Below are 22,987 nucleotides of genomic sequence, written 5' to 3'. Positions count from 1 at the left end.
TAGAGAGTGCATGTAGTTAGTGACCAACAGTGCAATCCTATGCATGCTTACTCTGAAGTAATCCCAAATTGTGTTTCAATGGGATTTACTTGGTAGTAGTAAGTACGTGGCTTTCCATGATATGGTCGGCTCATCGTGTGCAGCCGCCATTTTGAATATGCAACCTCTGATCGGGGATTGTGCTGTGTCGTATGAACCTGGCTAGTGTGGGTTATTCAGGGGTTAAACAAATCTCACCAACCCTACTACTAACCAAGGGTTATGTGAGGTTTGTTTAACCCTCGAATAACCCACAATGGCCAGGTTCACACGACACAGCGTAACCTGTGACCACCCTGAACAGGGGTTCCATATTCAAAATGCCAGCCACACATGCCTGGCGTGCAACACAGCTCATCGTGGGGTAAATAACCCATGACGAGCTGGCTGTGGTATGCAAACCAGGTCAGTGTGTTGAGGACTGCAGTTCACAAGTGTGAGCCAGGAATCCCTTAGTTCTATTCCCAGTTGCAAACTTACTAGGCAGCCTTTAGATAAGTCTAAAGCCCCTCCAGCCCCTCCACTGCAGCCCCTCCAGCTACACAAAGACCTGGTTTCCACATACCAAGAAGCCACCATGGGTGAATTTCTCTGCAGAGTGGCCTCCATTTTGAATATTTTGGTGCAGTGGGGGCACACTGTACCTTGTTGTTATATGCGAACATGGTGAGGGTGGGTTCTTGGGGTGGTTGGCAAGGCACTCGGAACCCATGGGCTGTTTTGGGGTTGCAGGTGGCTTGTCCAATCACATTTTATTATTTTTGGCCAATGGCCTTTGCATAAAATATTTACACACGCCAAGAAAAAAAGCAAAAAATACAAGGTTAAATATAATATATATAACACATAATGTACACAATTTAAAAATATAAAAATAATTAGTCATCGGTCCATAAGTGATAGGGTGTAAATCAAATACAGTGGATCCCCAAGACTTGAACAACTTTCGCCCAGCCTCGAATCTGCCATTTTTGGTCAAGGTGATTGAACAGGTGGTGGCTTTGCAGTTGCAGGCACACTTAGAAGAAGCCAATTATCTGGATCTATTTCAATCGGGCTTCAGGCCTCGGCATGGGACAGAAACAGCCTTGGTCGCCTTGGTGGATGATATGGGGAGAACTCTGGATAGGGGTGAATGCTCCTTCCTTGTTCTCCATGATCTCTCAGTGGCTTTTGGTACCATCGACCATTGTATCCTCCTGGACCACCTGGAGGGGTTGGGCATAAGGGACACCATACTATGGTGGTTCCGTTCCTTCCTCTCTGGCAGGTACCAGAAGGTAGCTCTAGGGGAGGAGACTTCAGACCCTGGGCTGCTCACTTGCAGGGTGCCACAGGGTTCTATTCTCTCCCCGATGTTATTTAATATCTGTGTGAAGCTGCTGGGGGCTATCATCAGGAGGTTTGGGGTGCAGTGTCACCAATATGCAGATAACACGCAACTCTACCTCTCATTGAAATCCTCGCCAAGGTGGCTGTAGAATCCCTGTCCTAGTGTCTGGAATTGGTGAGTGGCTGGATGGAAAAGACTAAGCTGAAACTGAACCCCGACAAAACCGAAGTACTTTTTGTGGGAGACAAGGGGAGGTTGGGTGATGTTGACCTGGTGTTTAATGGGCTGCCTGATTAAAGGCAGCCATCGGCGAGACCACATCACTCCGATGCTGAAGGAGTTGCACTGGTTACCAGTTGTTTTTTGGGCCCAATTCAAGGTGTTGGCATTGACGTTTGAAGCCCTATATGGTTCTGGCCCCGTCTATTGTAAGGAGCGCCTCCAACAACACCAGGGACGCCACTCAATGAGATGGGCCTCGGTAGGCGTTCTGTCTGTCCCATCAACCAGGACAGCTAGGCTGGTGAGGACTAGGGAGAGGGCCTTTTCTGTGGTGGCTCCCACTCTGTGGAATTCCCTCCCTAGTGACCTCCACCATGCACCCTCTTTGATGAGCTTCTGCCGGGCTTTAAAAACCTGGCTGTTCAGGAGGGCATTTGGGGTGGGTTAGGGTTTTTTAGACTAGTGGTGTTTTGTTATGTTGCTTTGTTCAGTCGATTATGTAAATTTGTTATTAGTATTGTACACCACCTAGAGTGGCCGGCCAGTCGGGCAGCTAATAAATGTAATAATTAATAAATAAATAAATAAAAAATACAGTCATCTCCTTTGCAATTTATGTCTATCCCTGCTATATATTTCTTTCTGATTTTCTCTGCAGCAATAGCAAAGAAAGCTACACGCAGGTCACATATTTATCCGTATCTACTAGGTGATAGAAAATCATATCCAAAGGACTCTGGTAAGAGGATTTTTCAATTAAGGGTACCACAAACCATTCCCTTGGGTTGTTGCATAAGGGGCAGTGCAAAATATAATGGACAAGATCCTCTGGCTCAGGACAACCACCAATACAAATACACTCATTTGCTGCAATACCCCTCTGCCTCATATCTCTATAAGCAGTATCCATCATATTTAATCATAACTCTGTGAAAGCTTTCCGGAGTTGTACAAATCTCAGCTCAGTAAAATAATCTACACATTCACAGGCCTCTCTGAGTTTAAAATATAATGGTGTGCATGTATATATATAAACAGAGTTTAAATCCTTTTTAGTAACAACCTCCCTTATAGTTCTCTTAAGAATATTTTTCTGTGTATCTGATGGGAAATTTTTAAGTTCAGTCAACGAGAGACCATATTTAACCATATGTTGGGCAGCATGGTGTATCCAATTTTTAATAGGTAATCCATTAGTCAGTTTGATAAAAAAAAATGAGGGTAGCCTAGTGTTATCCATATGTTGTACTTTAAGGCAATAACATAGAATTCTTATATCTATTTGGCTCTCAGTACTCAACATAACCTAACCATGGCAGATAGCACATCTTTAGGTAGGCCCAACAAAGCTCTTAGAAAGTAATTCTGAGGGGGTTCTAAACCTGACACCTTTGAGGTACCCCAGATCTCTGCCCCATAGAGGATTTGGGCCATTGTTTTGGCTTTATAAACAGATAGACCAGGATTTACCAAGTTTCCTCCTTTAGAGGCAGCAAATTTCAGAATAGCTTTAGCTGATTTAAAGGCATGCAGTTTAATATTTGACAGCTGTACATTCCAATAGGCTATTTCTGAGTAGACCAATCCCAAATATTTAAATGTTTTCACTTGATTTATAATATATTCATCCAAATGCCATACATGCTTTTTAGGATGCTTCCTAAACACAATAACCTGTGTCTTAGTGCAATTTATGGACAAAGAATTTATCTTACTGTATGGACCAAACTTTGCAAGAAGCCATCTTAGTGCCACCTGAGTTCTAGATACAAGTACTAAGTCATCACATACATTAATAGTGAACATTTTTGATCAAGAATTGTAACAGGGGCAACCTGCAGACCATCCAGTTCCTTAACCATATCATTAATGTAAAGGTTAAACAGAAAAGGTGCCAAACTGGCTTCTCGTAATGTAAAGGTTCCCACTGGACCAGAGAGTCAAGACACACTGCTGAATGGTGATGGCAGCGGGGGGACCCCAAAAAATCCAGAGGAGGCACCTTCTGTGAGTGGAGGCCTTCCTCTGGCAAGAGGCAAGACCCTGGATCTTTGCAAGGTATGCAAAGTACTTCAACTGTTCAAAAATGGCTATATAAATGCCAAATAACTGATTTACTCTAGGACCTTCTGTTCACCCTAAGTTTCTAGCCCATTACCGGAACGCTCCTCCTCCCAACTCCAGTGTTGTGAAGGTCTCTGAAAACCAGAAGCCTAAAGAATGTCAGGACTTCAGGCAGAAAGAAATAAGAGCTGTTAAGGTGCTATGTTTGGTAAACATGCCAGGGGGGCTTTTCTTTTGTTGCTAATGGACCGCAAGATATTTATGCAAAGCTTGCTGAAGCTTGAATTCTTGGAAGTGATCGAGACAGCCTTGTTCCTTTGGGTGAGCTGGTTTTCACCAGCTAAATGAACAGTGGAAAATAAATAGTTTGCAGGCAGCTCTCCTGTTTACAGAGATATAGAACCCCATATTGCTGCTAGTAACAACTTCTTAGGGGGCTTCTGGCATCCTAAACCAGCTTTCCACCAGCTGGTGCCCTCCAGATGTGTTGGACTACAACCCCAATCATCCCTGGCCATCATTGCCCAGGGATAATGGGAGCTGAAGTCCAACACAGCTGGACAGGGAAGGCTTCCCTGAACCAAAACAAACACACCAAAACAGAACACATGTAATGGTGAATTTGCACCCCAGCACTCACTCAGCTAGCACTTGGTCACAGTCCAACAGACCCTGTTTGCACAATCATGGTTGGGGAAATAAGCCACAGTGGCTTATTTCCCCCACCGAGTATGCTGGTTGCATGACAGGGGGGATTGCCATAATTACCTTCGGCAGTGTGGCTTCCCGTACCGTGCGAACCCGGCCAGAGTGGCTTGTTGCCATGATCAACAAGCTACTACAGGATCCTACAACAGCCTGTGGGTTCGCATGACATGGGAAGCCCCACTCCGGAGGGTAATTATGCTAATCCCCCCACCCACCCGCCCATGTGCAGGGTGGCTAACAAGCCCCAGTGGCTTATTAACCACCCTTCAATCATGGGAACTGAGTCTCACACTTAAGCATGCTTCAGCCTGTTGAAATCAATAGCAGGTTAAGCACACATGGCAGCCCACGATGTTTAATTAGAAAGAAAGTCCAGTTAAATTCAGTGGAACTGACTTCTAATTGGGATCTGTAATTTGGTGGTTTGGGGGAAGAGAGGGAATCTCTTGTAAGAATCATACCAATTCAAAAAGTTCCATTTTAATTTTGCTAGATCTAACTTTTGCTTTCTTCTTCCCTCCCAAATAACCATGGGCTACAAGTCTGTCTTGAATTGTAGTCTGTGCATACAAGGGTTGCTAACCGTTTTTTCAAGCGCCCCCTTGCTCCTGTCTTTCTCTCAATAGGCTTCTTTGCAAGACAACATTGGCAAGAGATCAGGCTTAGCTCCATGGTGTGAAAATATTTTTTTTTCTCTGCTGAACGGTGCAGATCAAAGAACTTTAAAGGCACAGAAGAGGTCAGCCAGGTTTTTCTGGGCCAGCTGTCAACCCTAGCAGATATCTTCCAGCCGAAGTAAAGCAATCACAGTCTGCAGATAAAGAAAATAATTCACATCATGGAAATAATTATCGCTAGCTAATCCTGCTGACAGATTTCCACGGGAGAGAGATTTGCAGCACAATTTTATGTCATGTACGCTCAGAAATACACTCCACTGTGTCAAATAGGGCTTACTCCCCAAAAAGTGTGTTTAGGATTACAGCTATATGCCCTCTTCCATTGAGTGGTGTTACACACGCTTAAGTTTGGCAGGTGGTGAGCAATCTTCCATTCTTCTCATCTGCTAACCTCTTTTCACATTTCGGGGGGGGGGGGTCATGTTATTCTGTAGCAGAAACAACAAAGGGTCTTGTGGTCCCTTAAAGACTAACGTGTTTATTATGGCATTGCTCAAACATCCAGATGTTTTGGATTTCAGCTCCCATCAGCCCCAGACAGCATGGCAAGTGGTCAAGGACCCTGGGAGGTATAACTCAAAGCATCTGGAGGGCACCAGTTGGGGGAATGTTGGCAGAAGCCAGGCATGTTTAATGTCTTTTAGCTCGAGGGCCAAATTCCATTTAGGAGGAGCTCTCAGGAGCCAGATTGTCGTGGCCAGCATGGCTGAAAGCAAATGGAGGAGGGCTCTAAATACCCGCATATTTTAGCTTATAGCACTTACTGCCTGTAACTAAGCTTTAGGAGAGGGATTTTAACCTTTTAGAATGCGGGGGTGGGGGGACGGCACAGCACAGCACAGCACAGCACAGCACAGCACGGGACAGGACAAAAGCCAGGAAACCACCAAATGATTGGTGGCCATGGGGAAACAGTGGGGTCAGGGGAAGGGAGTGTGGCCCTCTGGGAACCCCAGAAGAACAGTTTGGGATTCCAGGAGGGCTGGATTTGGCCACTGAGGTTTTGCATCCCTGGCATTCGCTTTCATGGACTAGAGTCCCATTGCATCTAATGTTTGAAGTCTTATCCTGAGCTGCAGGAGGAAATGAAATGCAGAAATCCAATGAACTGCAGTCCATGAATACTTCTGCCATAATGCATTTGATCATCTTAAGGTCCCACAAGATGCTTTCATTTGTTTTATTGCAATAGACTAACACAGCTACTCCTCTAGAAAATATGTTATTAATTATTTTTAAAGTAGAAGTTAAACCCATCCCCTTGATGAATTTCAGGTCCCCCACTTGAAGTGGGCAAACATTTCAGCTCATTATTGTCTATGTTATGCAGACCTATATCAGCTTTTCAGTCGGCCACTTGCAGCTATGCCTTTAACAGCAACTTGATGCGTAGGTGATGGTGTTGACCTATGTGCTGTGGAGAGCTTCTCTGGTGAATTTTTGCAGATAATGCTGCTGGTCTAAGAGCACACCAGGCTGAGCCCCCCCCCCTCCCGCATTCAGTTGGCAATCCAAGATGGATGAGTGGCAAAGCTTATTGTACTACTTCAGGGCTGTTTTAAGGGGAGGGGAAAGGAAAATGAAGCCTGCAATTCAAAGAGGAGAAAGTGCATATGAGCGAGGGATGGAAAATATATGGATGGGGACAGAATACAATTAAATGTGGCCAAATAGGCTGGTCTTGGCACAGACTTGTGCCGCGGGGGCTGAGCCTTGGTATGTCTCATTTTAGAGATATGGTACAGCGGGAGGGGGCATCATTAGGACATTGAGACTGGGGTGTATGGGCTTCTTGTGGTCACTTCTCTTTCCCCATCTTCCTCTCCTATTCGGTCTGTTTCTATCCCTGTCCTGCACCTTAAAGAACAGTCTGTTATGTAACTGACCTGCCCAGGGGAAAGCCACATACAGAAACCCTAAATTATCCCCTGACTAATTGCTCAGCATTGAAGGTTGCGGTAGGACAACAGAGACTTTTGACAGATGGGCAGTTCCTGGTTTGCAGCAAGACAAGGCTCCTAACCATAAACTTTCCATAGAGATGCAAAGAAAGCCAGGTCTCCTGTACCTTGCATGGCTGAGTAGAAGAAAGAGTTTCAGCAGGTCCAACTTTTCTGTTATAAGAAGATGCCTTCTATTGAATCAGCTTTCCAATGACTGAGGCAGGCCTCTTTTCTAGCCCTGTGAGTGCTTCTTAAGATCCTTTTAACTGGAGAGGTTGGAGGACCTTCCACATCCAAAACATGTTCTGTGTTACTGAGCTATGGCCCCTGCATGGCCAAGTGCACTTCTGGAAGTCCCACTTCTACATAGCTGTATAGCACATAAGAAAAAGAGCCATGCAGGATCAGACCAAGGGCCCATCTACTCCAGCATTCTGTTCACACAGTGGCCAACCACTGTGGGAAACCACAAGCAGCACATGAGGGCAATAGCACCCTCTACAAACTTTGCTTCGGATGCCTCCCTGATTTCATTCCCCATCTCAAGATCCCCGTGAGCATTTTGGGTGTTAATATTCCCTAGAGTCCTTTGAATCCAATCACCCTGACAGTAACTTCAATTGCCGCATGAAGCTAAAGCTCTAGTTTGCTTGAGACTTCTGCATGCACCTTACTGTATGTGGCTTGCAAATATTATTTGGGGATATTAGTTGGTGGATAGTCATTCTGCTTGTGCTGGGCAGCAGGTTGGATTGGAAAGTCTTTAGGATTCCATTATTAGGGTGCAATCCTATGCATGTTTTGACAGAGAAAAAGCCTACAACTCCCAGCATTCCCCAGCCAGCTGGGGAATGCTGGGAGTTGTAGGCTTTTTCTCTGTCGAATCATGCATAGGATTGCACCCTTAGATAATTACTATCACACACACCCCGCTTTCAAATTATCACACATATACTGCTTATCACGTATATATATATTGCTCCTCTTTTCCCTAAGCAGTAGGAAGTTCCACTGAAAGCATTTTACAGGTTAAGCCAGTTCCCTTGTGGGGAGAGAATATTGAAGACTTATGGAACCTTTGGTAATTGACTATTTCGACATGCACAGGTTGGACAGATGGAAAGGAAGTCGGCATGCATGCATACAAGCAGACAGAACTACTCCTCTAGCTCCCCAATATTTTAGCATCTAACTCTGGAAGCCAGGTTCCTCTTCGTATCTTTTCCCATGACCAGCTCCAAACTCAGGCAGACATTCATAGAATCATAGAAGAATAGAATCATAGAAGAATAGAATCATAGAATAGTAGGGTTGGAAGGGGCCTACAAGGCCATCGAGTCCAACCCCCTGTTCAATGCAGGAATCCAAGTCAGAGTATCCCTGACAGATGGCTGTCCAGCCTCGTCTTGAATGCCTCCAGTGTGGGAGAGCCCACCACCTCCCTAGGTAATCGGTTCCATTGTCGTATTGCTCTAACAGTCAGGAATTTTTTCCTGATGTTCAGCCGGAATCTGGCTTCCTGTCACTTGAGCCCATTATTCCGTGTCCTGCACTCTGGGATGATCAAGAAGAGATCCTGGTCTTCTCTGTGACAACCTTTCAAGTACTTGAAGAGCGCTATCCTATCTCCCCTCAGTCTTCTCTTCTCAAGGCTAAACATGCCCATTTCTTTCAGTCTCTCTTCATAGGGCTTTGTTTCCAGTCCTCTGATCATCTTTGTTGCCCTCCTCTGAACCCTCTCCAGTTTGTCTGCGTCCTTCTTAAAGTGTGGTGCCCAGAACTGGACACAGTACTCCAGATGAGGCCTAACCAGTGCTGAGTGGAGGGGAACTAGTACTTCCTGGGATTTGGAAGCTATGCTTCTATGAATGCAGCCCAAAACAGCATTGGCCTTTTTTGCAGCCACATCACATGGTTGGCTCATATTCAGCTTGTGATCTACAACAATTCCAAGATCCTTCTCGTTTGTAGTGTTGTTGAGCCACGTATCCCCCATCTTGTAACTGTGCATTTGATTTATTTTTCCTAGGTGCAGAACTTGGCATTTATCCCTGTTAAATGTCATTCTGTTGTTTTCTGCCCAGTGCTCCAGTCTATCCAGATCACTTTGAATTTTGTTTCTGTCTTCCAAAGTATTAGCTATCCCTCCCAATTTTGTGTCATCTGCCAATTTGATCAGCATTCCCTGCACCTCCTCCTCCAAGTCATTCATAAAAATGTTGAAGAGCACTGGGCCCAGGACTGAGCCCTGCGGTACCCCACTCGTTACCTCTCCCCAGTTTGAGAAGGTCCCATTGATAAGCACTCTTTGAGTCCGATTCTGTAGCCAACTCTGGGTCCACCTGATCGTTGTTTCATCTAGCCCACTTTGAGCTAGTTTGCTCATCAGGATATCATGGGGCACTTTGTCGAAAGCTTTGCTGAAGTCGAGGTATATGATGTCTACAGCATTCCCACGGTCTACAAGGGAGGTTACTTGATCAAAAAATGAGATCAAATTCGTCTGGCAGGACCTGTTTTTGACAAATCCATGTTGGCATTCTCTCTCTCTTCTGCTCATATCCAAAGTGTAAAAACTGGGTGGGTAGGATGGTTTCTTTTTTTAAGGTCCCCCCCCCCCCGGCAGGAGGGAAATGCAAGGGGGTTGGGGTAGCCACTAGCCATCAAAGACCATTAAAGAGGAACTTACGATCCACCATCAGAATTCAAGTAACACAATAGCATAAAGACGGTGGGGGTGGGGAGGGGGTGATTTCCGTATAACCAAAGAGCATGATTACTACACCAACACCCCTGTTCCCTGAACCCAGGGTTCTCCTTTCTACTATTTTAGCTTTAGCCCCTTTCTCTCGGTGTAATTACGTGTGCCCCCAGCAGGTCCTGGGCTGTTTCAGCATGACTCAGCAACTGGTGACGCAAGAGCAAAAGGTTAAGAAAGGAAAAGGCAGTGGGAGAGGAGAAGGGGAAAACAGAAAACCATACAGTAGCGTTCCTTGAATTCCAAGATGTGAGTCAGCTGATGCAGCTTCATATAAGACAGACATTGGGTTGCGAATATTTGGGACTGCCTTTTCTGTGATCATGTGAGTGAACCAATCGCGGAGCCGAGTTTATAATCCAGGTCTGACTTTGTTGCGTTCACTGGGTGATCCTGGAGCCAAAGTGACATTAACAGAGGCCAGAACAAGGTTGACTGGTTTTTCCATGTCATGTTTACTTTAGGCTTTTGTGAGGCATCTTGGAGTTAGAGATTACTCAGTGAGGTTATATCTGCTGTGACTGTGGACACCCACGCTTCGGGCAGCAGCTGAGTGGAAAGCTCCAAGTTCTATTCCAGGTCAGGACTCCCCAGTCCCACTGTTTCTGGTCCAAATAAAAACAAACCATGTCATAACTGCATTTCCTGAAGGTCAAGGACCCTCCTCCAGAGCAATTACTCTAAATAACAGATTGGGGAGGGCTTATGGGCTAACAAAGGCGACACTGAGAAAGGCCTCTAGCACAGTGGAAGAGGGCATGCATGGCCTGCAAAAGGTCCCATATTCAATTTTTAGCATCTTGAGGCAGGGCTGGGAAAGATCCCTGCCTGAAAACTTGGAGAGTTGCTACCAGTCAGTGTATATCTACTGTATTGAGTTAGATGGACCCATGGCCTGCCTTGGTATACATCAGCTTCCTATGTTCCTATTTTAAATAAGCCCTTTATTCCAAACCATGAAGACTGGAGTCTCGCTTTATTTTTAGGGGAAGGACCATAGCTTAGTGGAAAAGCACCTGCTTTGCAAGCAGAAGGTCTCAGGTTCAATTCCCCACATCTCCAGGTAGGGGGGCTGGGAAAGAATCCTGCCTATAAGCCTGGAGAGCCGCTGCCAGTCAGTGTCAACAATATAGGGCTAGATGGACCTATGACCTGACTCATTATACAGCAGCTTCCTATGTTTCTAAGCAGAGGCACCAGCAAACCAGAGCAAAGAGACAGCACAGAAAAACCAAACACATGGAGAATAAGGTTACCAATGGCTACGAGTCATGATGGCTACATGTTACCTCCAGTATCAGAGGCAGTAAGCCTATTTATACCAGTTGCTGGAGAATATGGGCGGGAGGGTGCTCTTGCACTCATGTCCTGCTTGTGGGCTTCCCCTCAGCAGCTTGTTGACCACTGTGTGAATACAATGCTGGACTAGATGGACCTTGGTTTGATCCAGCAGGGCTCTTCTCATGTTCTAACCCTATGATCCTTTCTGATCACCCAAACCTCTCCTAAACAGGGACTTGTCAAATTTTAATGATGGCATTCAGGCTGCTCTTATGTGTTTGTAACTTGACAGGTTTATCCACATGGTTCTATACAGCTCCCTGGTGAGGTTCTTAACACCGGCCTGCAGCAGCAGGGTTTTTCCTCCTCCAAGAGAAGAAAGTGAGGAAGGAGTCTCTCTTCAGAGGCTGGGTTGTGCTTAAGAGGATGGTGCACAGTTAATCCAGGAGGGAGTTCCAATGTTGCAAAACCCGTTGGGTGATGTAGTCACTGCTAATCGTCTTCGGGCATTCACCTTATGCAATTGCAGCTGCGTGAGGGGGAGCATTGCCTTGCCATGCCCATTGCATCCTCGTCAGCCTCACCGCTCCCCTGTCCAAACACTGGAGGGGGGGAAGTCTGAAGAGGGGAGCCTACTCTACATGCATGGGCTCCCCTAAATGATGTAGAACCCTGATCACTCAGGGGTCCAGATAATGGGGACAGCCTATGCATGTTTGGCAAACTTTCCCTCTGCAGACATGCGCAGACAGTAGCGGGGTGGAGCCAACAGGGTTGCAATGGATGGGGCAGGGAAAGCTAGCACAGCCCTGACAGTGGTATAGTGGCATGTTTTGAAGTGCAGATGGCCATCATGACAGTCGCCATGCCCATGCCCCCAAGGAGAGTCCAAAAAGAGGCTCTTTGTGTGGAAGGGTGAGATATAAATCGAATAAATGAATAAATATGCAGGCAGTTGTCTTGATCCATATACATTATTTATTTTATTTCAGACATTTCTTGGCTGCCTTTCCGGGCAGAAGCCCTTCCATATCAACAAACGACTTCTCATCTCCACCAGGAGCAGGTCTTTTTGTAAAGCGAATGGACTTTCATTGTCTATTCAACACCAAGCCGCTGCCAATACTTTGAATTACAAGAGCATTCGTTGTAAGCTGACAACAACATACTGGCCTGGTTTGCACAACATGGCAACCCATCATGGATAACTAGCCATAATGGATTGTTGTGTCATCCGAACCCAGACTGCTTCCCTCAGGGTGGCTTATTTTTTGGCAACAAGTCACCCTGACGACCCATGGCTTGTTCTAGGAGTTGTTCGGCCCATGATGGGTTGGCATGACTTCTGAACCCAGCAGAGCCATTTCATCATTGGTTGTGGGAATTGGCCCGCAAGCCACTCAGCAAGAGCAGTCAAAGCCTCTGCCGTTCTTCATGATCTTGCCCGTGACGCCACCAGTGACAGGCCCTCCGCTGATGCCCAAGCGTCACTGGTTCGCCTCCCCTTTTTTTCCATCCCAGAAAATTGCCCACATGTGTTCATAATTTATATATATATATATATATATATATATATATATATATAGTCAGTCTTTCACAAGTACACTCTTATGACTGTCCATTATGTGTTGTCTTGCCTGATTTCCTCCTGTGTTTCATGTGTCAAATTGAGTCTCCAAGTGGAGTAGGTAACATGCAAGGAAATTGACAAGGTGAGACTGCATGTAGGCTAATCTGCACACAGTTTCTAGGGTCCAATTGACTAGTTGTCAAAGGAAAAAAAACCCCAAAGGGGGGAAGCAGCAAAAGTAGTGCACCAAAAAGGGGAGGGGACAATATATCCCACTTAGCTATGTAATCCTCTTGCTTTTGAGCTGACAATTCTCAGTGTGCCCCAACTTTTCAACACTTTCCCAAGTCTCCAGCTACTTCAGAAAGGGGAGAGCTTCGTTCCACCGCATTTTGTGGCTCCTTTTTGGAGGACTTGCTGCTGCAGTTCCCTCCCTGACAGTTAAAAACACACACAAAAAAACCCCACAAACTTGCAAAGGCAGCTGATTGGGACGGAGTGAATGGGGCCGTGGGGGCCGGAGGAGTATTGCTGGGGCTGATGGCCCATTTGTTCCGTCCCATTCTGCACTTCTTAGGTTTCTTTAAGAAATGAACTGTTGGGAATATGTGCACAATTGTTCTAGATGGGGGAATATACGCAAATTTAATGACTGAGAAGTAAATGGAGGCAAAATTTGCATACCTTTAAGGGCTGGGAAATAAATGGAGAGGACATTTGTGAAAATTTAAGGGCTGGGGAGAAAATGGTGGGGAAATTTTCATAAATGTAATGGCTGGGAAGTAAACGGAGGGGAAATTTGTGCACATGCACTAACGGAGCAGATATTGTAGGTGTGCAAATTTCCCCTCCATTTACTTCCCAGTCTGTAAACTGGTGCAAACGTCCCCTCCGTTAACTTCCCAGCCATTACATTTGTGTATATTTCTGCACTGTTGTTTTTTAACTGTGAGGGAACTGCAGTAACCGCAGCACTAAGTGCCTCAAAAAGGAGCCATTGAAAGAGCGGGGGAGCTAAGATCTCCCCTTTCCGGAGTAGCTGGAGACTCAGGGAAATGTTGAAAAGGTGGAGGGCAGTGAGAAGGGTCAGTTCAGCACCTAAAAGCGGGAGGATCACATTGCTAAGGGAGATAGTGTCTCCCATTCCCTTCTGGTGCACCTACTTTTGCTACTTTCCCCCTCTTTGGTGCTTTTCCATTGACAACTAGGCAATTGGTTCCTGGCAACTGGTCACAAATTCACCTATATGCAGTCTCACCTTGTCAGTTTCCTTGCATGTTACCTACTCCACTTTGGTGCTTGATTTGACATGAGGAAATCAGGCAAGACTACACATGTCAGACAGCTATTAGAGCGCACTTGCGAAAGACCTTATTCACAGGGTGGCTTAGCATGTTTTGCAAATGTGCCCATTGTTGCTAGGAAAACCATTCTCCCGCCCCTGCTGCTACTATGAGGATTGCAGCTAAGCTTGGAAGGAACAGGAAAACCTGAGGGAGGTGGCAGATGATGTCAGCAAACCCGGAGAGGGGGAAAAGGGGGTGTTTTGGTGGATGAGGAAGGGAGGACACCAGCGAGGCCAAGATACAAGCTATCCTAAGGCAGCTCCAGCCTCCTTTCCTCCCCCTCTGAAGCACCATTGCTAGATGGGCAAAAAAGCCCATCTAGCGAAAAATGCAGGGCAGGAGGACAAGGAGGTGAAGATCACCTCTGCCACTCCTCCTGCCCTGCACTGGATGATCAGGGGCTTCTGATTACTGAGGATGCAAGTCATAGCCCTGTGCCCTAAAAAACAGTATTTGAAAATCTAAGGGCAGAATAGATCAATCACTATTAGCCATGGGAGACAAAATGGACCCTCCCTCTTCAGAGTGTCAGGTATACAACAAGGGCCAAGTCCATCAGACCCTGCTGGGGAGCAACATGCCAGGAGCATCGGCAAGAATGACTACCGTCCTATACATAAGAGGTGGGGTGCCTGTGGCCCTCCAGATGTTGTTTGACTACAACTCCCATCATCCCTGACCATTGGTCCTGCTGGCCTGGGCTGGTGGGAGTTGGAGTCCAACAACATCTGGAGGGCCACAGGCTGCCTGTTATACATACTTACCTGGGAGTGAGCCCCATTGAACTGAATGGGATGCACTTCTGAGTAGGCATGGCTGGTTTGGTTGTCTGAGAATCCTTATGTTCTCTTTCTCTCCCTGACTGTCATCCATGACTGTACTCCCACTGCATAAGGGGAAAGAAAACATTGTGATCTGGTGCTTGATGGTCTGCCAGAGAGGATATGCCTCAGGGTTAAAACAGTGAAAGGGGGGACTGAGAATATTTCAGGGAAATACCCAGGTGGCTGCCTGAGCACGCAGCTTTCCTGCTTGCCTGGAGCTAAAAATAACATTAGATCCACACCAAACGTTTCCCACATCCGGCTTAGTGGTGCCAAGAGGCAAAGTGCCAGCCTGGGCACAAATGCCTCTTTGCACGTAAAGGTCTCCACTTTTTCTCTTGCAGATCAGCCAGCCTGGAATACTTACCCAGGATGAATTACAGCCTTTGGGATTTCTTTGCCCATTGTTGCAATGTATCAGCTAAGGGGTGGGCAACATGCAGCCTGCAAGGGGCATGCAGCCCCCTGGCTTATAGTGTGGCCCCTGCCGCCCCCGAATTTTCTGCTGCGAGGGGAGCAGCAGAAAAACAATCAGCACGTTTCCCACTGAATTTCAGCAGCAAAACGTGATCGGGCCAAAAGGGCCAGACAGAGCTTTAAAGCAAGGCACACACCTTGTTTGACAGTTACGTTTGGCCTGCTTAGGCCACAGTTATAGTTATCGAAATTCCTTGGCAAACCACCAAATGTTGTTCCACTGCTGCCACCACGTTCAGCAGCACGTGGTGGCGGTGTGGCCCTCAGAGGATCCAGGGGAGTAGAAATTGTTCCCTGGAGCCCCCACAGTTGCACATCTCTATGCTAAGACTTCATTTATTTTTTTACCTTTTTATTTCATTTCTATACTGCCCAATAGCTGAAGACTTAGCTGCTCCAGACACAGATTTGTAAAGTGCGGAGCTCAGGGCTGACCCTTCTGTTAAGCCCGGACCAGGCAACTTGTGGCCCTGCAGATGTTTTGGCCTGCAGCTCCCATGATCCCTCACCATTGGCTATGCTGGTTAGGGATGATGGGAGTCATCCTGCCCTTGTACAAATCTATGGTGCAACCACCCTTGGAATACCATGCACAGTTCTGGGCCCCACACCTAAAAAAAGAAATTGCAGAGCTGGAAAAAGTGCAGAAGAGGGCAACTAAAGCCATGAAGGGGCTGGAGCATCTCCCTTACGAGGGAAGGTTACAACAGCTGGGATTGTTTAGCCTGAAGAAAAGGCCAGTGAGGGGAGACATGGGAGAGGCCTACAAAATTAGGCATGTGGAGAAAGTGGAGATGGCGACATTTTTCTCCCTCTCTCCTAATACTAGAACACATGGTCATCCCATGAAGCTGATGGGTAGGAGATTCAGGACAGATAAAAGGAAAGACTTCTTCTCACAGAGCATAGCTAAACTACAGGACTCACTACCACAAGACTAAGTGCTGGCCACTAATTTGGATGGCTTTAAAAGGGGGCTAGATAAATTTATGGTGGATAAGGCTATCAACGGCTACTTGTTCTGATGGCTATGTGCTACCTCCAGTATCAGAGGCAGGATGCCTATGTGTACCAGTTGCTGGGGAACATGGGCAGGAGGGTGCTGTTGCACTCAGTCATGCCCTGCTTGTGGGTTTCCCTTGGGCAGCTGGTTGGCCACTGTGTGAACAGAATGCTGGACTAGATGGACCCATGGTCTGACCCGGCAGGGCTCTTCTGATGTTCTTATGTAGGCCAAAACATCTGGAGGGCCACAAGTTGTCCGCCCAGGCAGAGCACGTCAACTGCTTCAGGTGGTATATGCTGAGGGGCTACAGCTATTCATCCTGAGCCCCCCCTCCCCTCAGGCATTCCCTTCTCTTGGAGGACAGAGTTGTGTGTGCCACACAGCCTGTCCTGCACCTCCCAAACTAGCCTGGCATGGTGTGGCATGCTGGGGGATGCTATCCTGTTGCCACTGTGGAAGAATGACCCACTGCCAGTCTGGTTGGCTTCTGTACATGGCGTGGAGATGGAGGCATGACATCTTGTCCTTTCCCTCAGGCAGCAAAATGTTTTGGTCCAGCCCTGGATAAGCTGGTAAATGGGTCCACTGGCCTGTTTCATGGAGTGGGCCTGGCTCTGCCTTTTCTTGCTAGCGGGGTAACCCTGTTGCCCCATTGCTTTCTTGGCTACAGCTAGAACCCTGAAATACCTTCTCCTTCTGCCACTTCGATAGACCTGATGCCTGTACACTCTGCTGACCATGTCTACTGAAGGACAGTGGAAGCAACTCCCTGCTTAATGCTACCCATGACCAACACATCTGGAGGGCACCAGGCTGGGAAAGGCTGACGGAGAGATTAATGAATTCCAGATCAAGTCCATACCATAAAATTCCCTCAACTTATTCTGATAATGCAAGCCTATGTAAGCCCCCTTCCCCTCCCCCGCAGCCCCTTGCATGCCCCCAAATTATCTCAGGGTTCCCCAAACCCTCAGGAGGAGATGTTGAGGTCATGTGGCAGAGGTCTGCAGGCCGAAGGGGCAATCACAAAAGATGTGCAAGTGTTTGAGCTCTCCAGATCCCTGCCAGGCAAGATGTTACAAAAAACAGGCTGGGGGAGCTATATGTGGGGTGGGGAGGAAGGCTGGCTTGACGTTCAAATCATAGGATGAGCCGCCCCGCCCCGCAGTTGTTGCAATGCAACTAGTGGAGGCTGGTGGCTCCGATGTCAGTGGGGCAGTGAATCCACTCCAGGTTTCAGTCAGAACCAGTCAGAACTCTAAAGGAGCTCTCCAAGGTGCTTCAGAGCAGATTCACTGCCCCACTGACATCAGAGCCACCAGCCATCACTGGGTGCAACTCCCTTCATCTCTTACCATTGGCCATGCTGGCTACGGCTGATGGGAGTTGCAATCCAGCAACATCACATGTTCCTCGCCTGGAACAGCTTGGAAAGGTGGAGCCATTTTAAAGAGCAGAAGCTCCTCAGGCAGCTCGGAGCAGTGAAGGTGGAGAAGCAAACACTGCACGCGATGGAATGGTAGAACTGGCTAGACTTGACTCTGAGCAGCTTCTGGTCAAGGCCATTCTGAGGGGTGGGGGAGAAGGGAAGGGAAAGGAAAGGAAGGGAAGAAGAGCCCTGGGGCATTGCTGAAAGCGAGAAGCCACCATGCTTTTAAATTTCATTTCAAAGAGTTCCATGTGTGAACATATGAATATGTAACAACATGCTCATCCTTTCAGTTAATTTATTTTAAATTAAACCTTTAAAAACAGCTTCAAAACTGCTCTCGGCCAGGATGTCCTAAAATACATTTTTTCTGTTGAGTCAGCACATCCAGATGACAACCTCTTCTGCCCCACCCATGGTGGTAAAATATATATAAGAAAAAATCATTGGCAATTTACTGCCATTTCAGCATAACCATGGATGAGGGAAGAGTGCTGCTCCACCCTGCCTAATGGTAGGGCCTGTCCAGCCTCCTGGCTATGGTAAGGTGGGGCACTCCATCAAAAGATGCCTGCCTGCTGAAGCCACACCAAAATGGGCACACCTCTGTTGCAGCAATGCTAAGTCATGCTCTTTGGAGTTGTGTTTTGCCAACCAAATAATGGTGTTATATAAGGTCTAGTGTAAGAGTCGCCTTCATACTTGCAACTTGTGTCCATAGTAAGAAACATGGAAGGTATGACATTAACAAGGGACAATCTCACGATGTGAACATGGAAACTAGTTGTGGGTATCAAATCCAGCCTTCTAAGACTCTCAGCTTCCTTTTAAAACAAGAGAGTAAGTTTCTAAACCACAACATTGAGAACGTGGGCTTGAAACCATGTGGCTGATACTTGTTGACATCTCCAAACCCAGAGCAGTATTTCCAGTGTTCAGGTGGAGGGGCTTCACTCTCTCCAGGAATGCTCTTTGCCCTTCTCCATGACCAGGAGAAGGAAAATACATTTTACAAAATTTAAAAAAGGATACACAAATGTGCCTAATTTGCACAATGTATGCAGATTGCAGAATTAAGCTTTTCTTGATGTAAAATATGGATTACCTTGATGCAGAATTTTGATTCATTTTTCCCCATTCTCTCTCTCAGATGATATAGGTAGAAGTCCTTCCAAATGTCACAGGGGCGTATAATACCCGATGATCGTAAGAAGAGCCATGCTGGATCAGACCAAAGACCTATTTAGTCCAGCATTCTGATCATACAGTAGCCAAGTAGATGCCCATGGGAAGCTTACAACAAGAACAGGAGCGCAACAGCACCCTCCTCCTGCAGTTACCCAGTAAGTGGTACTGAAAAGCATACTGCCTCTGCTACTGGAGGTAATGCATATCGTGACTAGTTGCCATTGATAGCCTTATCCTCCCTTAACGTGTCTAATCTCCCTTTAAAGCATCTTGGGGTAGCAACATCTTGTGGTAGCAAATTCCATAGTTTAACCAGGCTTGACGTCAAGTGTAGGCACAGCTGGGCACATGTCGCAGGCCCACACCCCAGCAGGGCCCCACTGGCAACAGCCCCCTGGAGTTGCTCCTCCTCTTCACCCTTGCAACCTGCTTGTTCAGCTGCTTCTTCCTCTGGCCCAGACAACGGAGGTGGTAAGAGGGAGGCACCGTAGATGCCCCTGCCTCCTTGCCCACTGGATCTCTGGCTGCCAAGCAAGCAAGTGGTAGCAATAAGGAGAAAGAAGGTGAACAGCAATCGCAGCTGGTGAGAGTGGCAGAGAGAACGCAGGCTCACAGAGGAAGGGGGGTCATTGAGGGTGTCCTGCCAAGGGCCCTCAAAAACCTGGAACAAGCACTGAGTTTAACTTCAAGCATTTTGAGGAAGTATATCTTTTTGATGCCCTTTTCACATTCAGATTGCTGTATTTCTCTTGAATTTACCCTAATTATCTCTTGAATTTACTCTGATATCATGTCCGGTCAATGCCACTGCATTGTGAAATCATATTCTCAGGGCAATGTGACTGACAGTGGGGAATTAAAGAGAAAAGCCTTTCATGCAAGCCACTCATTTATCTTCCTGTTATTCTGATCCACTTCAGCGATATGGTTTGAGATTAATCATTTTACTTCCTCCATCTTTCCAGGAAACATCTGACACAAAATAACATCTGCCTGGTGGTGCCTTTGCAATGTCGCTGCTGCTCACTTTGTAGCTGCTTCAGTTGCATCCTGTCCCATAGACTTAAACAGTACATGGTGCTCAGTTATGTGCTTTCCCATATGGTATGGTTGATTTTGTTTTGAAATGAAAGCAGCCTTGGCTGCTGCAATAAAAAAAAGGGAAAGCATCTGGGGGTGGGGCAGAGTGTTGCTTAACCCATTCCCCTCCTACTGTTTCCTCAAAATTCCACCCCAAGTTGTTTCTCCACCTGGAGCGAAGACAATAACCATAACTTGGGGAGCCCATTTAATGGGGAAGGGGGATGAAGTTCTTTGTGGGAAAGGATCCCTCATTTCAGGTCTGCCCTAATACTGGCTTTCAACATAGGATCATTGGTAAGGATTACTAGGATGTTGACTCGATTTGCACCTAACAGTGGCAAATCATGGGTTAATTAATTAACCCATAATTTGCCACAGCATGTATCAGGCAAATTCCACAGCCATCTTGAATAAGCAACCCCCAATTGGGCCGATTGGTGGTTGCTACATGACGTCTGGACACTATAGGTTAATTGTGGGTTAAACAACCCACGGTTAACCTACAACTAGTAGTTAGGTTAACTGTGGGTTGTTTAACCCATGATTAACCTATAGTATCCAGAATCGGATGTCACGTAGCAACCCCTGATAGGCCCAATCAGGGCTAGAATATGCAAAAAGGCTGCAGCACGCACCCAGCACATGCTGCAGCAAATTGTGGGTTAATTAACCAATGATTATCCACCATTATGTGCAAACAGTATCAATGTAAGTAAGTGTTTTTAACAGAGAGGGCTGGATACAGATGAAGTTAATTGCACCAGCAGTCGGTGCACCAGCTAACACTATGGGTGTTGCACTAGAGTACTTTACACTAGCACAATGTAATTTATCTTAGCAGTTGCGCTCTATTGTAGGGATGGCGGAGAATTTCTCCCCGAAACTTCGGGGGGCCGAGCGCCAACGTGTTCGGCCCCCCGAACAAGTTTCGGGGAGAAATTCTCTGCACCCCCCCGCCCCCCGCACCCCCCCCCGGGACGGGACTTACCTTTGCCGAATGTCCCTCCCGGCGGCGGGTCCGGCCGGCGGTTCGGCGGGTGTTCGTGCGGGGCGGGAGCGGCAGCTGGTCTTTCGACCGGCTGCTGCCGCCATTCCAATAAAAGAAAAAAAAAAAACGCCCCCGTGATAGGCTACGTGACGATTAACATAACCTATCATGGCTAGATTTGCAAAGTCAGCCGTGATAGGCTACGTAAATCGTCACGTAGCCTATCACGGGTGACTTAAAAAAAAAAAAAAAAAGCGCGTACGCTAATGGCGGCCCCCATAGGGAGCCGCCATTCCCGTTCCTTATTTGGTCGCTGTAGTCTACGTAAAGATTTACGTAGACTACAGCGACCGAATAAGGAACGTGAATGGCGGCTCCCTATGGGGGCCGCCATTAGCGTACGCGCTTTTTTTTTTTTTTTAAGTCACCCGTGATAGGCTACGTGACGATTAACGTAGCCTATCACGGCTGACTTTGCAGATCTAGCCGTGACAGGCTATGTTAATCGTCACGTAGCCTATCACGGGGGCATTTTTTTTAAAAAAAAAACTTTGGAGTTCGCGGCCGGGCGAGGCGGGAAGCCTCCTCCCCGGCCTGAATTTCGGCCGGGCGAGGTGGGAAGCCTCCCCCCCCCGGCCTGAACTTCGGCCGGGCGAGGCGGGAAGCCTCCCCCCCCCCGGCCTGAACTTCGCGGGGGGAGCAGCGAAGCGCCTCCCCCCCACCACGAACAAGCTTCGACGACAGGTAAGTGACTTTCGCGTCTATTGGAGACTGCCCACTGTGAAAAATTGTGTGTAAGAGGGTTTTTTTTGGAATATCAATCATTTATGATTTTTAGAATTATAATAGCAATAAATAACAGAACTGAAGGAGAAGGGTTATAACAAAAATTAGAACAAAAAGACTATTTTGGTATGCAAGTATACTATGTGGTACAAAATGGTCAGGAATAAAAGAGGCTTCTAATAATTAAATTCTGTTTCTGCTTTTATAGTCTTTGGCCTCTGTGGAATTATAGAAAATCCAATATTTGTTTTGAGTAAGATAAACATGAAGATACTGCAAAGACAGACAAGGATAAAAGGGAATCAAGAGATGTGGAGGGGCGAGATGGGATGAGAAACTAAGCTTTTGTGCATCAACTCAGCAAGGGGTCAGATCATCAGGTCATAACTTGGAGGTTTGGAGCAATATTCTTGTAATCAAAGTACTCCAAACTTCAGTTCCACTGATTTCCATGGGAACTAAATGTGACCAAGCATAGTAAGAAGCAGAGACATCACCTTGCCGACAAAGGTCCGTCTAATCAAAGCTATGGTTTTCCCAGTAGTAATGTATGGCTGTGAGAGCTGGACTATAAGGAAGGCTGAGCGCCGAAGAATTGATGGTTTCGAACTGTGGTGCTGGAGAAGACTCTTACGAGTCCCCTGGACTGCAAGGAGGACAAATCAGTCAATCCTAAAGGAAATCAACCCTGAGTGCTCATTGGAAGGACAGATACTGAAGCTGAAGCTCAAATATTTTGGCCACCTAATGCGAAGAGAAAACTCTCTGGAAAAGACCCTGATGCTGGGAAAGACTGAAGGCAAAAGGAGAAGGGGACGGCAGAGGATGAGATGGCTAGATAGCATCACTGATGCAATGAATATGGACTTGAGCACGCTCCGGGAGAGAGCGCAGGACAGGAAGGCCTGGCGTGCTATGGTCCATGGGGTCACGAAGAGTTGGACACGACTGAACGACTGAACAACAACAACAAATGTGACCAACTTAATCTGGATCTTACCCAGACAGAGCTCTATAAGGGGGCGGGATTCATGTGGCCCGTGGGCCACATGTGGCCCCTGCCAACCCCCCAGTGTGGTCACTGCCACCCCCCACTGTGCCACTGATATTTGTGGCAGTGGCAAAAAACCTCAGTGCCTTACCACCAGGAAGTGGTAAATCAGTCCTTAGTATGGGGTCATGAAGAGTCGGGCACGACTGAACGACTGAACAACAACTGCTCCATAGTGGTTTGCTGACAAATTTTGGTGGCAAACCAGCAA

The sequence above is a fragment of the Heloderma suspectum genome, chromosome 2, assembly GCF_057233095.1.
Source record: "Heloderma suspectum isolate Gila_16-S chromosome 2, 16-S_ref, whole genome shotgun sequence".
NCBI lineage: Eukaryota > Metazoa > Chordata > Lepidosauria > Squamata > Helodermatidae > Heloderma > Heloderma suspectum.
This window is presented reverse-complemented; position numbering follows the sequence as displayed.